The sequence below is a fragment of the Varanus komodoensis genome, unplaced genomic scaffold (genome assembly GCF_004798865.1).
Source record: "Varanus komodoensis strain SLA01 unplaced genomic scaffold, ASM479886v1 scaffold3, whole genome shotgun sequence".
Lineage (NCBI taxonomy): Eukaryota > Metazoa > Chordata > Lepidosauria > Squamata > Varanidae > Varanus > Varanus komodoensis.
Genome location: NW_025335761.1, coordinates 17,253,451 through 17,268,559, shown reverse-complemented (window position 1 = coordinate 17,268,559; position 15,109 = coordinate 17,253,451). Strand labels below are relative to the sequence as shown.

The following is a 15,109-nucleotide window of genomic DNA, read 5'->3' as shown; positions in this document are numbered from 1 at the left end:
AAGGTTCAGTCAGTGAGCGGACTAATTATGAAGTCCAGCAGTATCACTAGTTACTGTGCTAGTTAATGAACCAGAGCTGAACTGATGAATTTAAGCTTGAATTCAGCAGAAATTTTCCATAGGCTGACTTACTGATTTGAACTACTGATTAGAACATGATTGTACAAGAAATACAAGTTGCTCCAGAGGACTTTTAATGACATAACTGACCACAAGTACTACAATTCTTCTCTTCCTTCTGCTGATCACTGCACACTGCTCCCTACCAGGATCTAAAACTAAACACTTTCAAGGCAGGGTGTGGAAAATTCCATTTTAATTTCCACGAGGAAATGCCCTGCTGTTCCCCAAAGGAGTGCAGGTAGCATACACAGCTGTCAACTCATTTCATCTCATAGCAACCCTGCAAGGTAGGCTAGTTTGGGAGACTGCACAACCCACAGGGAAGGCTGGTGGCACCTATGTCACTGGGATTACTTAACCATTCCAGTGTTTCTTCTGAGCCTTATAGGCGCTATCCATAGTACTCCAGGATGGTGACTCCATTTTGGGGATGGAATTCAGCACTACGGATAGTTCCTGTACTGCTGAAATGGGACGGACTGTCATGAACACAGCAGTCACCAGAATCCTGGTCATCCACTAAGTAACCTTCTCAGTCCCAGCCCAACACTCAACTACTGTACCATACAGGCTCTCTTTAGACCAGTAGGAAAGCAGCCTACTGCACTCCAGATGTTTTACACCACAAGCCTCACCCTCTCTGCTGGCTGAAGTTGATTGGGAATGTGGTCCAAACTACAGGGATAGCAGGTTGCCATCCTTGCTTCTTAGACTGAATCCTTTCATATACGAGGCTTCAGCTGCAAAGACGTTCATCTGCATCTGGACTAAGCTCACGCACTGAGCCAGGCGTCTTTGCAAGTATTTGGACATCTTACAGATAAAAGGGGACTCTTTCTGAGGCTTCAGATACACTTTGAGAAACTGTTTCCAACAGGTATTTTCCCAATGCTCATTGGTACAGACCTGAACAGAAAGGAGAAATGAATTACAGTTGTAGGTTCCAACCAGGGAATGCATTTAGTAGGGCTCTCCAATCACACTGCTTTTGGGTGGGCCATGGGAATAACATATCAGAAGTTATTTGTGTTTTCAGTGCTCTTTTGCACATGGGCTCTTCTAGGAAGAGCAATGCTGAAAGAGCTGCGCAGTTGGTGGTGGTTTGCTTGTGTGCCCTTCTTATCCCAACCTAGTCCAGTTCTTTCCAAAAAGCCAATTCTGATTCATCCTAGTTCTTATTTATTCTTGCTATTGTTTCTTACTCCATCTATCTCTGAGTAAAACTTACAGTATCTCTCTGAATTGATGTTTTTCATGTGTGCTATGTTGTGTGTGACTGTTATTTGGAGAGTTACACAGAAAGAGACAGAGTTATAGTACCACAATAGTGTCCACTTTTAGATTTCAGCAAAAATCATCCATTTCAACAAGCCATTGATCCAAAGCAATTTCTGGAAGGGGGGAGAGAGGTGGCAAGATTAGTTCTCCCCTACCCTATCCCCAAAATCAACATTAAAACCATCTAGCACTAAATTTGGCTGAAACAGGAGAGGTTTCATTCACTTAAAAGAGGCTATTATGCCTAAGATAGCATCCCATTTTGCCCCAAAATGAAACATTACCACTATATTTTTAAAATTTCCCCATTATATTCAATAGGGAGGTAACCCAAGCTTTGGAAAACTGAAATGAGGCTGTATTTCAGTTTCAAAGCAAGGTGGGCTTTGTCTAAAGTGAAACATTCTCTGATCCAAAATGAACTCCCAAGTGATTGTTTTGTCTTATGACCTCACTAGTAAATTGCCTTTGCGCTGTTTAAATACTATGTACATTAGACATGCTTCATTGGGAGAAGAAAGTGAGTGGTAAGACTTTTGGAACAAGCATGAGTAGGCTGGCAAAAGTTTAACATTTACATCACAAACTGCCTGAGCACTTCACATCTTACATGTGAAAATGCCCTTGAGCTTGAGACTTTAGCTGGACAGGCAGTGGAAGAGAGAATGAGGGCTTCTGCCTCTAGGCCATCCATGTGTGACTTCCATTTTGTAGTCTGATTCAAAGGTAATTGGATACTATCTAGACCACCGGTAAAGGACCAGGGAGGGACTGAAGAACAGCACTGCTGGAGCACAGCTGCTGTTTTTAAAGGCTTCACCAGACAAAGCCAAGGCAAGACAGTTTTAGCTCCCAGATACCATATATTTTCCTACTGATGTCCTCCCTTGAGTGCCCTAACACCCCAGTCTTCCCTTCTTTACAAGCAGGATGCTCTTTAAAAGCAAGGACTGTTCTGCATCTATGCAGCCCATTCCACATCCCCAAGGACCAGATAACATGCTATCACCTCTTACTATGACATTGCAGGATTATCTGACAGTGGCTACAAGATGAAAGGGAAACACGGATGGGCTAAAGAAGCCCCTCCACCAATGCACACATGCATGCATGCACGTGCGCACACACACACACACACACACGGGGGCGGGGGGCACACATGCACTGCTTCTAAAAGACACAAACCTCAAGTTCAGTAATATGGCTGGGAGAGGGCTATGCACACAGGAACACAAGAACCTGCCCTCCATTAAGTCAGACCTCACACTGGTCCATCTAGCTCACCAGCAGTGGCAATGACGCCAGGCTTTCAGGTAGGATTCTTTCCCAGGCCTAACGGGAGATGCCAGGGATTGAACCGGGGGCCTTCTGGATGCAGTGCATGAGCGCTGGGGCTGAGCTACAGTCCCTCCCTGTAGAAGGGTTCCCTAATAATGGACATGCTTACTCGCAATTCAAGCCCACAGGTTTTAATGAAAGTGCACTTAGTATAGAAGTTTAAGAGAGCCTACACACCTATCGTTTTTGCTGTATTTTTTCTCTAATGGGACAATGGAAATGTGGAGAAAGGCTAAGGCTGCAGCCAGCAACCTCCTGAGTTACTGAGTTAGCAGTCACTTCAACTAAAACCGGAGAGACTTAAAGTCAACCCTGCACAATTTACAACCCATCAAAGCAACTGATGCCCACACTGGCCTTTTCTTGTGGCTCACTGAGTAACTGACACCCCCTTCTTGTCATCCTGCAGTCTCACCCTGGCAACAAACACAGGTTTATTCAACCCCACTGCACAGTTTGCACCAATGGGCGGAGCCACTTGACTGGGTAACACAATCTGTGCCAGGCTGTAGGAAGTAAAAGCATTTCGGATAAGGAGATACACCTGTCAACAGTGCTGCCACTTTCTTCTCAGGCCTCTCTTAGTGACTGTGCCAAAAATTGCAGCAGGCAACACATCCAGACCAACCAAGAACGTTCCCAGAGCTGTCCAGGGGTGCGCAACCCACAACCAGGTGGCTCTAATTTGAGTGATCACAAACAGGCTGCTTGGACACTTCCAGTTCTACAGTCCAGATGTGCAAAGCGTTACAGCCTGTTTTGTGGAAGATCTGGGGACTATCATGGGAGCACTTTGACAAGGCAGTCCAGCTATGACAGTGAGTGACCTTCAGTGGGCACACTCTCTCGTGTACAAGCAGATACAAGGAAAGCTGCTGGTGTTCTGGACTCCAAAAACAGCTGGAGGATCACATCTTCCCCACCCTGCCCTAAATCATATGTAACACATCTGCCTCACCAACTGCTCGGTTCTGCAACCCAAGTAAGCCAAAGTGACTGAATGGCGCATGTGCGCCATTTTGTATCATGGATACCTACGTTGCTCAGTCTTTTTGCCATTTGCTTGGGGCAAGAGACAAACATTCCCTGCTCCAGTGATGCAAAGGCAAAAGCGACCGGTGGCTGTGCGCAGCGGCTGCCCAGACGTGTGGGACGGCCACTCTGGGCAGCAGTCAGTGCACTATCAGTTGCATACGGCCTCCCTTTGGCTACCTAGCTCCACACTTGCCACAGGCACTATGTGCCTAGCAAGTCTTCACAGGGCACTTGTGAAAACGTAAGAGGTTTCAGTGGGACCCGGTTCCAAGGATGAATGTCTAGGACTGCAGGCCAAAGCCAAGCCGGCTGGCTCAGATCCATCTCCTTTTGTTTCACAGCAGCCAGTTGGCTAAAAGGCGGGTCATTGATAGACCCTGCTCTTGACACTGAGCTCTGTTTGGGCTCTAGGGACTCGGGATCCACCCAGTTCTCACGTGCTTTGCCTTCCCCCAGCTCTGGCTGCTACACGGCGTTCCTGGGGAAGGAGCCAAAACCCAGATCTTGGAAGGTACAGAAAACTTGTAACCCGCGTCTCCAGAAAAGTGCCCCGGTTTCTAGCTGTAAGCAAACCGGGCGCATTCCGGGGCTGCGCTTCGCCAATGCGGCGGTGCCGCTCTGTGGGCTGAAATCATGCTTGCACTTGGGCTGAGCAGCCCGCAGCTCTACGTTTCCCGCGGCGAAAGCCCGGCTCATCCTTCCCCGCGCTTCATTCCCCGGGAAAGCAAGCGGCGCACCAGCCTAACGGGAGCCGCAGCCGCGGCGGCCGTGTCGCCCTCCCGGTAGCGCCACTTCGCAATCGCTTCCGCAGCCGGTTGCTTAGCGATCGCCTTGCGTGCCCCTCGGCATCGATCCGCACAGCTTAGGAGCGCAAACTCCGCTCGCTGCTCTCCCCTTTCCACAAACCCCGCAGAGGGGCGGGCGGGGAAACAAACTCTCCCGGCCCTGCGCTTAACGTGAACGCCGCGCCGCGGACCGCGTGGCTATGGCTGTACTCCGAATGGAAGCCAGGGTCGTTTACACTTGGCATACTTATACTTTTCTTTACTCATTCGTAACCCCCCTCCCCCCACAACAACTACTACTACTACTACTACCAAAAATCCATGTTGGAAAGGGCAGAAAATGAAGCCACCGTGGATGCGTGGCGTGGGAAGCGTTCTACGCCTCCTTTCCCGCCGTACCAGAGGGGACTTCAGACACCCAGCGCGCTTGGACGGACTCCGGTTTGTTTAAGAACCGGAGCAGCCGGTTTCATTGCCTCTGCGCCCCTGTAGAGTGGAAAAGGGGCGCGCTGGGGTGCTGAGGAAGCAGAGAAGGCAGGAGCCGTGCCGCGCTGGCCATTTTGCCCTACAAGCTGTGGGGAGGGTACTGTAAATGCCATTACCTTAGCAACCCAGGATCTGCCGCAGGTCCGCTTCGGAGGGCTGCGGGTGTTTAGAGGTCTTCTCGGTGGCAGGAAAGAGCCTGGATCATGGTAAAGCAGCAGTGGGATGGGGGGCAGGCTGGGGAGCGCTGAATGGGAGACTCGCAGCTCCGCGGTCTCTCCTCCTCCCCGCTCCTGTTTGAAGATTTCTCAGCCTTCTTCGGCGCGCCTACCGGCAGCCGGAGAGGCTGGGTGAGGGCTGGGGTGCCGCCGTCACAGAAGATGAAGCCCGGAGAGGAAATGGAGAGCCAAGACCAGCGCGCCCGCCACCGACTCTCGCCCGCGGCTCCGTCCCTCGCGCCTTCTCCGTTGCCTCGGGCACACCCTCTTCGCCGCCTCGGCACACCGAGGGGACTGCGCGCGGGCGGGGGCAGCCGCGGCCAGAAGCCGCCCAGGGCTACGGGAGGGAGGCGGACCGAGTGAGAAGGCTGAGCGGAGGAGTAGTGGCTCCCCGTCCGAGATTTGTCCCCCGCGAGCCAGCTGATTGCCGGAGCCGGAGCCGCAGCTGCTCCCACTGCCGGCCTCGCGGAGAAGTGCACCGTCTTCCCGCCACCTGCGGCGCGGCGGAGAGGCTCGCAGGGCCCGCGGGAGCAGGGCCGCCGCACAAAACCCAGGAGAGCCTTCTGCCCCCTTCGGGCGGCGATCCTTGCATGTGTAGACACAGTCCTACCACTCCCAGGCTTCGCCAGCCAGACGCCTCGGCAGTGCTGGGAGTTGTAGGCCTCCCTCCCTCCTCCTGCTAAAACGTCCTGGGAGATTTAGGGAGAATAACGGTAAGAGAATTCACCAGCAAATAGTCTTGAATCATAAAACGAGATGAAGGGGGGGGGGGAGGCTGAGCTCAAAGACTCGATAAGCGGCAGAAGGGAGTGGGGGGGGGCAGTCCGCACAAACAGCGGCACCCGCCCCCACTGACGCATTGCCGAAGCCCTGGAGTTCCTCGAAGGAAATGAACTTTCCTTCCACTAGAAATTAAAATAAAAGCGTCGACCCATGCAGAATAGAAAGTTGACTTCTTCGAAATCAACGGGCCTATTATTTGTCATTCGGAATTAATCCTTAGGGCAAAATTCGCTGGCTTGCTGAAATGTACTTTGTTCTCTCTTTAGATTTTTGTCTAATGTCTCCACTGAAAGACCACGAAGCTGCTTCAGAGAAGCTGCTTCGCCCCTCTGAGCTTCCTGGCGGATTAACAGCCACAGACAGGGACCAGGCCTGGGTGGCACTTTTGTTTGAAAGGAGGTTAGCATCCTCCAGGGATGGGCAACTCCCTGGAGGAGTTGTAGTAGACAGGCCTATAAAAGCTTTTAATAAATAATAAATAATTAAATTTGTGGGCCTGCAGTTCCCGTCATCCCTCACAATTGGCTGTGCTGGTCAGGGTTTGAAGGGACTCCTAGGCCAAAACATTTGAAGGGTGACAAGTTGTCCACCATTAGGCTTTTGAAGTAAGAAGCATTACTCTTGGAGGAAGACGACCTTCCTTGAAGCCTGGGACCATTTCATTCTCATTCTGGATAGGTATTCAGAGAAACCTATGTGAGCCAAGGCAAACAGTTCATTGTCATCTTTGCTTTAGAAAACTGTTTAGGATGTTGCTCAGCTTTCTAAGGAAAACGTGTTGATGGAAGTTCTAAATTCCCACAGCTGGTAGTGCAGTGTAATCAGAACAAGTGAGATCTGTGGCAAAATTTTCTTTTCCTGGGAGTTAGAAAACAGGAGTTTTGTGTGGGACTGCTCTAACAGGTAGAGTGGTAGGCGAATCTGGGGCTTATTTGATGTTTTCTCTCTGTCTGGTTTGCGCTTTCATTCTCTCTCTCTGCTCAGGCTGCTGGGCCTCCTACGTAAGAATATAAGCTATGCTGGATCAGACCAATGGGCTATCTAGTCCAGCCTTCCAACACTGTAGCAAAGCCCATGGGATCCCTCAAGTAGGATATGAGCACAAGAGCTCTTTCTTCCTGGCCAGCTCCCCAGCAACTGGTGTATTTATTAATTGACTGATTAATTGCATTTATATACCACCTCAATAGCCCAGAGGGCTCTCTGGGTGTTTTACAAACATTAAAAGCCCAAATACAAAATCCATATTGCCTCTAATACTAGCAGTAGCACATAGCCGTCAAGACTATGATAGCCATCTCCTCCATGGATTTGTCCACATACTTTTAAAGCCATTCAGTTTGGTGGCCTGTGGAATGGTGTCATGGGGTTTTGCATTAGGACCAGTGATTTCAACCTATTCACAAATGACCTGGAATTAGGAGTGACCAGCAATGTGGCCAAGTTTGCTGATGACACCAGATTATTTGTTCTTATGTGCTGTCAAGTCATCTCCAACCTATGGCAGCCCTCTAAATGAGTGTCCTATAACATGTCTCCTCCTTGACAGCCCTGCTCAGCTCTTGCAAAATCAAGGCTGTGGCTCCCTTTATGGAATCAATCCATTTTATATTTCTCTTCCTTTTCTTCTGCTGCCTTCAACTTTCCCTAGCATTATTTCTTTGCCAGGGAGACTTGCCTTTCCGTGATGGGCCCAAAGTACAACAGTGTCAGTTTCATCATTCCGGAGAGTGCACACATCCCTTGTTACAACTTCACTGGCTAATGGCCTGTTTCTGGGCAGAATTCAAAGTGCTGGTTATGACCTATTAAGCTGTACATGGCTTGGGACCAGGCTAGATGAAAGACTTCCTTCTTCCATGCAAGCCTGCCCAGTTCCCAAGATCTTCTGGAGAGACCTGTTTTGGAGGCTGCTACCCTCAGAGGCATGTTTGGTGACCACTGAAGGCACTTTTCTGGACCTATGGAACACCTTCCAAAGGGAGAGTAGGATGGATCCCTCTTTGTTGTCCTTCCCTTGGCAGCCAAATACAACTTCATTTAAGGCCTTTTGCCTGTAAGTGGGACTGTTGTGTCCTGTTTTTAGGAATATCCAGAGCATAGAAGAGATTAACCATTACCACCAATGTATCTCCACCTTGGAGCCTTGAAACTGAATGAGGATGAGAGGAAGGGTAAGATCAATTGCTGCAGGGTATAAAAAATCTGGTCACTGTTTTCTGAATTTTGTACTCTTGGAGTAGCTGTTTGCCGTTTACATTGTTTACTAATGCCTCAGTGCATAGGAAAGGCAGTAATTATTGACTTTTCCCATTCAGGAACTAAATTGAAAGTTATAATTCTAGAATTCATGGAGTGAACTCCTTGAGTTTATTATTGTAATGATGTACTAACCAAAACCATGTGTGAAATTCTTTCTTCTAGTGCATTTAGAGCTTTGGCTATTCACCTGTATTATTATGTTATGTTATTCATGAAATCGTGTCCGACCCATCACGACCCCATGGACAACATTCCTCCAGGCTCTCCTATCCTCCACCATCCCGCAAGAGTCCATCTAAGCTCACACCGACTGCTTCAGTGACTCCATCCAGCCACCTCACCCTCTGCCATCCCCTTCTACTTATGTCATCAATTGTTCCCAGCATTAGGCTCTTCTCCAGTGAGTCCTTTCTTTTCATTAGGTGGCCAAAGTATTTGAGTTTCATCTTCAGTATCGGGCCTTCTAAAGAGCAGTCAGGGTTGATCTCATCTAAGACTGACTGGTTTTATCTCCTTGCAGTCCAAGGGACTCACAGGAATCTTCTTCAGCACCACAATTCAAAGGTCTCAGTTCTTCAGCGCTCAGCCTTCCTTATGGTCCAACTTTCACAGCCATACATTACAACTGGGAAAACCATAGCCTTGACTATACGAACTTTTGTTGGCAGGGAGATGTCTCTGCTTTTTAGTATGCTGTCTAGGTTTGCCATTCCTTTCCCCTCAAGGAGCAAGTGTTTTTTAATTTCTTGGCAGCATTCACCGTCTGCGGTGATCTTGGAGCCCAGGAAAATAAAATCTGTCACTACCTCCATTTCTTCCCCATCTATTTGCCAGGAAGTGATAGAACCGGATGGCATGATCTTAGTTTTCTTAATGTTGAGTTTCAAGCCAACTTTTGCGCTCTCCTCCTTCACCCACATCAAGAGGCTATTTAGTTCCTATTATATTAGGAAATCACTAATGTCGGTGTGGGAAAAGTTAAAGACAAAACTGTATACTAAATTACCAAGATGGGTTTCGCCTATGGAAGCTCTTGTATATCCAAATGCATTGAACTTTAATACAGTCGTGAGATATGATGATATTTTGGATAATGATGGAGGATTAAAATTGAATCAAGAAATACAAGAACAAGGAATTAATATTTCTTGGTGGCACAAGGTTCAAATGCAAGTGAGATATGCCAAAGATCATAGAATGTGGGGCTTTTATAAGGAGTCAACAGCATTTGATCACGTGATTCTTAAATCTGATGAGAAAATGATAAAAAGATTGTACAATTTCCTACTGGAAAGGAGAATGGAAGATGAACAGGTTAAAGAAACTATGATAATGTGGGCGCAAAATTTTGGATATAATATTGAGTTAGAGAAATGGCAAAAACTGTGGGAAAGAAATATTAAAGTAACATTAACAACTTCATATAAAGAAAATGTGTATAAAATGTTTTATAGATGGTATTTGTCACCAAATAGGTTAGCTAAGGTGTTTCCAAATATGTCAAATGGATGTTGGAAATGTAAATACAAATCAGGTACGTTTTATCATATGTGGTGGACTTGTGATAAAGCAAAAAAGTATTGGATTAAAATACACAAATGGCTTGGGGAAATGTTACAAAAACCTTTAACATTTAAACCTGAAGTTTTCTTATTAGGCATTGTACCCGATGATCTTAGTAAACAAGCAATATATTTGACTCCACATGTAACTACTGTGGCAAGGATTGCATTTGCTCAACACTGAAAGAGTGAAGAACCACCTTCCAATGAACTGATTCTAAAAAAGATTTTGCACTGTGTGGAAATGGATAGACTGACTTTGTCTCTGAGGGAGAAAGAAGATACAGACTTCTATCAAACCTGGGATTCCTTTTATTATTGGCTAGAGAAACAAGATATGCATAGACTTAAACATGTTTATAGTTTAACATAAAAAGAAAGGGGAGGCTGACCCAGTAGGTCTGATGTTTTCGATGATTGATGCTTCTTAGTTTCTTTTTGTTAGGTATATTAAGAATAAAACTTATTCCAAAAAGAAAAAAAAGAGGCTACCATTAGAGTGGTATCATCTGCATATCTGAGGCTGTTGATATTTCTCCTGGTAATCTTAATTCCAACTTGTGATTCATCTAGCCTCGCCTTTCACATGATGTGCTCTGCATATCAGTTAAATAGGAAGGACAACAGTATACAGCCTTGCCATACTCCTTTCCCAATTTTGAAACAATCAGTGGTTCCATGTCCAGTTCTCACTGTTGCTTCTTGACCCGCATACAGGTTTTTCAAGAGACAAATAAGATGGTCTGTTACTCCCATCTGTTTAAGAACTTGCCACAATTTGTTGTGATCCACACAATCAAAGGCTTTAGCATAGTCAATGAAGCAGAAGTAGATGTTTTTCTGGAACTCCCTAGCTTTCTCCATGATCCAGTGTATGTTGGCAATTTGATCTCTAGTTCCCCTGCCTCTTCGAAATTCTGCCTGTACTTCTGGTAGTTCTCAGTCCACATACTACTGGAGCCTAGCTTGTAGGATTTTGAGCATAACTTTGCTAGCATGTGAAGTGAGTGCAATGGTGCGGTAGTTTGAACATTCTTTGGCATTGCCCTTCTTTGGGATGGGAATGTAAACTGACCTTTTCCAATCCTGTGGCCACTGCTGAGTTTTCCAAATTTGCTGGCATATTGAGTGTAGTACTTTAACTGTATCATCTTTTAAGATTTTGAATAGCTCAGCTGGAATACTGTCACCTCCACTAGCTTTGTTGTTGCTAAGACTTCTTAAGGCCCATTTGACTTCACATTGCTGGATGTCTGGCTCGAGGTCAGCAACCACCCCATTGAGGTTATCAGGAACATTAAGGTCTTTCATGTATAGAAACATAGAAACAGAGCGAGTCAGAGCGCGGATCCAGCTGGTACCGCTTAAGACATGCCCACCATGTGCATGTCCAGCCTATCTTTGAAAACCCTCACCGATGGGACCTCAACAACCTCCTGTGGAAGCCCATTCCATACCCTCGGGGTCCTAACTGTCAGGAAGTGCTTCCTGGCATCTAAATGGAGCCTTGGTTCCCTGAGCTTTGCTCCGTTGGAGCACGTCCTACCTTCCTCTGCAGGGGAGAACAGGTCTCTACTCATCTCCGTGTGACATCCCCTCCCATACCTGTATGTCGCCAACATATCCCCTCTGAGTCTTCTCCAGGCTGAAGAGACCCAGTTCCCTCAGTCTCACCTCATTCCCCATCCCCTGCAAACTGGCTACCAACCTTGTGGCCCTACACTGCACTGACTCTAACCTGGCTATATCCTTTCTGTAATGAGGGGCCCAAAACTGAGCACAATACTACAGCTGTGGGCACACCAGAGTCGTATAGAGTGGTAGTAATACCTCTCTTGATCTAGAAGCCACACTTCTGGCTATGCAACCAAGGGTGGTGTTTGCCCTCTTGACCACCACATCACACTGCTGACTCATGTTTAGCCTGCAGTCAACCAGCACCCCGAGGGTATATAGTTCTGTGTACAGTTAGTATATACTATAGTTAGTATAGTTCTTCTGTGTAATCTTGCCACCTCTTCTTAATTTCCACTGCCTCTGTTATGTCCCTGCCATTTTTGTCCTTTATCATGCCCATCTTTGCATGAAACATTCCCTTCATACCTCCAATTTTCTTGAAGAGATCTCTGGTCTTTCCTATTCTATTGTTTTCTTCTATTTCTTTACACTGTTCATTTAAGGAGGCCTTCTTACCTCTTCTAGCTATTCTCTGGAATTCTGCATTCAATTGGATGTATCCCAGTACTGCTTTTCCTACTCTTTTATTGACTATGAAGGCTACTCCATTTCTTCTGAGGAATTCTTGCCCATAGTAGTATAGCTAATGATAATCTGAATTAAATTCACCCATTCCTGTCCATTTTAGTTCACTGATTCCCAAGATGTCGATGTTCAGTCTTGTCATCTCACGTTTGACCACACCCAGCTTGCCTTACATAGATCTTACATTCCAGGTTACTATGCTGTATTGTTCTTTACAGCATCTGACTTTTCTTTCACCACCAGATGCATCTGAAACTGAATGTCCTTTTGGCTTTGACCCAGTTGCTTCATTCTTTCTGGTGCTACTAGTACTAGTCCTCTGCTCTTCCCCAGTAGCACATTGGACACCTTCCAACCTGAGGGGCTCATCTTCCGGCATCATATCTCTTTGCCTGTTGATACTGTCCATGGGGTTTTCATGGCAAGGATACTGGACTGGGTTGCCATTTCCTTCTCCAGTGGATCAGCTTTTGTCAGAGCTCTCTGCTATGACCTGACCGTCCTGGGTGCCCCTGCACAGCATAGCTCATAGCTTCATTGCGCTACACAATGAAGCGCTTGTGTAGCCCCTTCGCCACAGCAAGGCAGTGATCCATGAAGGTTTTCAGCTGTATAGAAATGTAATAAATTAAATGTGTGTTTCTTTCTATGGTAAATTTGAGGGTTTTGCTACACTGAATCTATTTTATTGCTTTAATTGATTTTAATTGTTTCTGTAAACTGTCTGGAGTGCCAGTTTGGGGGTGGGGGTACAAAGGTGGAGCACAAATAAAATAAGCATACCTAGTGCATATGAGCCAACATTTTGTTTCAGCTGCTAAAAAGCTATGCCATCTAAACCTGCACAGTGCCCAGTTCTAGACATGGCATTTTAAGAAAGACATTGCCAAACTAAAAAGCTATCGGGATGGCAAGGGATCTAGGAACCAGGTCCTAGGAGGAATGGCTGACAGAGCTTGTATGTTTAGCCTGGAGAGAGGAAGATTAAGGAGAGATGGAAGGCATGCAGGAAAGTTGTTATGAAGATTGAACATAGTTGCTCTGGTTGCTTCAGGGCACAGGAACTAGAACCAGTGGATGGAAATGGTTGGCATGCTAATTTCAGCTAAATATCAGCAGAAACTTCCTAATAGTATGAGCTGTTTGAAAGCCTTGGGAGGTGGTAAGCTTTCCTTTGCTAGACATCAGACTGTCATCTCACAGGATTTAACCAGTATAGTGTTTCCCCTCTTGCTTCAGCTAGTGTTTTCTTTTTTAAAATCTTAGTTTCTCTTAGATAATCAAACATTTTACATATTTACTGAATTTACAAGATTTTTAGAAGAATTCTACTTATTGTTGGCTTCCTTTTCAATGATGGACTGGTCGCTCTCAATCTCAGTAGTCCCTTTAGACTGACATGTTTCATAAGTTTGTTATGATGAGCAGTAACAGGAAAGGGATTGTACAGCTGCCTTTGACCATAATCCTACATGCTTACCGTCCTGGAAATTGGTCTCACTGAAGTCAGAGTAACTCACCTCCAAGCCAACATAAACAGGATATGGCTGCACTGGTCTGCATAAACAATAACCCGCAATAAATCACCTGTTTAGTATTGGAAGCCAGCAGAATTTATGAGATCTCTGCACTGCAATCTTGTGCCTTGTTTTTTCATGCTGCAACTGCTTTGCTACTCTGACTTAAAGACGAGAAGGTTTGCCTGCCTTGCATGGAGCAAAAAGATATGTAATACTGGCTTTGTGAGAATTCCCACTTGACTTGTTTTCCTTGAAAAACTAAATGCCGTGTTTGTGTGTGTGTGTGTAAATTACTTGCCATGAAAGAGCTGCCAAGAAAATATGTACATATATCTAAACACATTTCAGAGCCTTACATTTATGCAATTTATCTTGCTAACTGGCTCTTCTACCTGGCACAAGGACCATTAGAACTGTAATGATTCAGAGTGCAAACAGGGAACTGAAGAAGCTTCCTTCTCCCAGTCAGATCATTGATCCATCTAGCTCAGCTCTGTCCACACTGACTGGCAGCAGCTTGTTGGGCTTTCAGGAAGGAGTTTTTCCTACCATACCTGGAGCTGCTGGGTACTGGACATGGGGCCTTCTGCACATGAAGCAGGAGGTTCATCCCCCAGCCACAATTCTTCCCGCCATGGTAAGGTCATCACTTGCAGAAGGAACCACCCGTGGCAGTCATTTGGTGCCCAGGGCAGAGTCTCAAAACATGTAGAGTGGCCATGTGTCCTCTTTTGCAGAGAAGAGTCCTTTATTTGACGGGCTGCCTGAGAATGGTTCTCTATGTTGAAGGTATCTTTGGTCTGAAGGGCAGTTCAAGTCTAAGGGTAGCGTAAGGAAAACCATGGGAAGGAAGAGCTGGGTCTTGACATTAGCACCTGGGCACAGTCTTACACACTATGGTGAGATGTACTATACTTCTGTTTAGAGTATGGTAATGTTTTCTAAATTGCATACATGCATGTTAATTTGGATATGCAGATTAGTGTATTCTTTTGTTCACTTTTTTGGTGATGCATGCCACTTTTTGGGAATTCACAACTTGGCACCCTAAGAAACATGCAAATGTCTATTTGACTGCACCACCCAACCAGCAAACCCACCAAGGTACCATTAAATGAGCCAGTCCAGAGCCTTGTCCAATCCGGATGCATGCTCACCCACCAGGCCAGTCAACATGTTCAGAAACGATCTGGGCACCATTCATACTCTCTTCACCTCAGAAGTAGGTGCAGTGAAATTAAAATGCACTGTTGTGAAGAAGGCATTCTGAATGTCAGGAGAAGACTGCAGCACTGGAATCAGGTGCATTTTGGGCCGTCATCTTCTCTGTTGTAACACATTTGCTGTTTGTAGGGTCACCTTTGGTTGTCCACTGTGATTATTCAGTCTTACCTACAGCATAACACAGGTGATAGAGTATCAGAGTTTCTGGGTCGCAGTTCAGAATCTTAAAATGATAT

The 15,109-nt window shown here is 46.2% G+C and overlaps 1 protein-coding gene across 5 annotated transcripts in view; it reads right to left on the bottom strand.

Annotated features, from left to right (window-relative positions):
* Nucleotides 1–5,689, bottom strand: part of RGS6 (regulator of G protein signaling 6) — a 257,675-nt gene extending 251,986 nt beyond the window's left edge. For 3 of the 5 annotated variants that reach the window (XM_044436436.1, XM_044436437.1, XM_044436433.1), the window contains exon 1: nucleotides 5,162–5,689. The gene's annotated coding sequence lies outside the window, so the exon portion shown is untranslated. The remainder of the gene's footprint in view (nucleotides 1–5,161) is intronic. The other 2 variants (XR_006415338.1, XR_006415339.1) reach the window with 1 other exon arrangement.
* Between the last annotated feature and the right edge of the window lie 9,420 nt (nucleotides 5,690–15,109).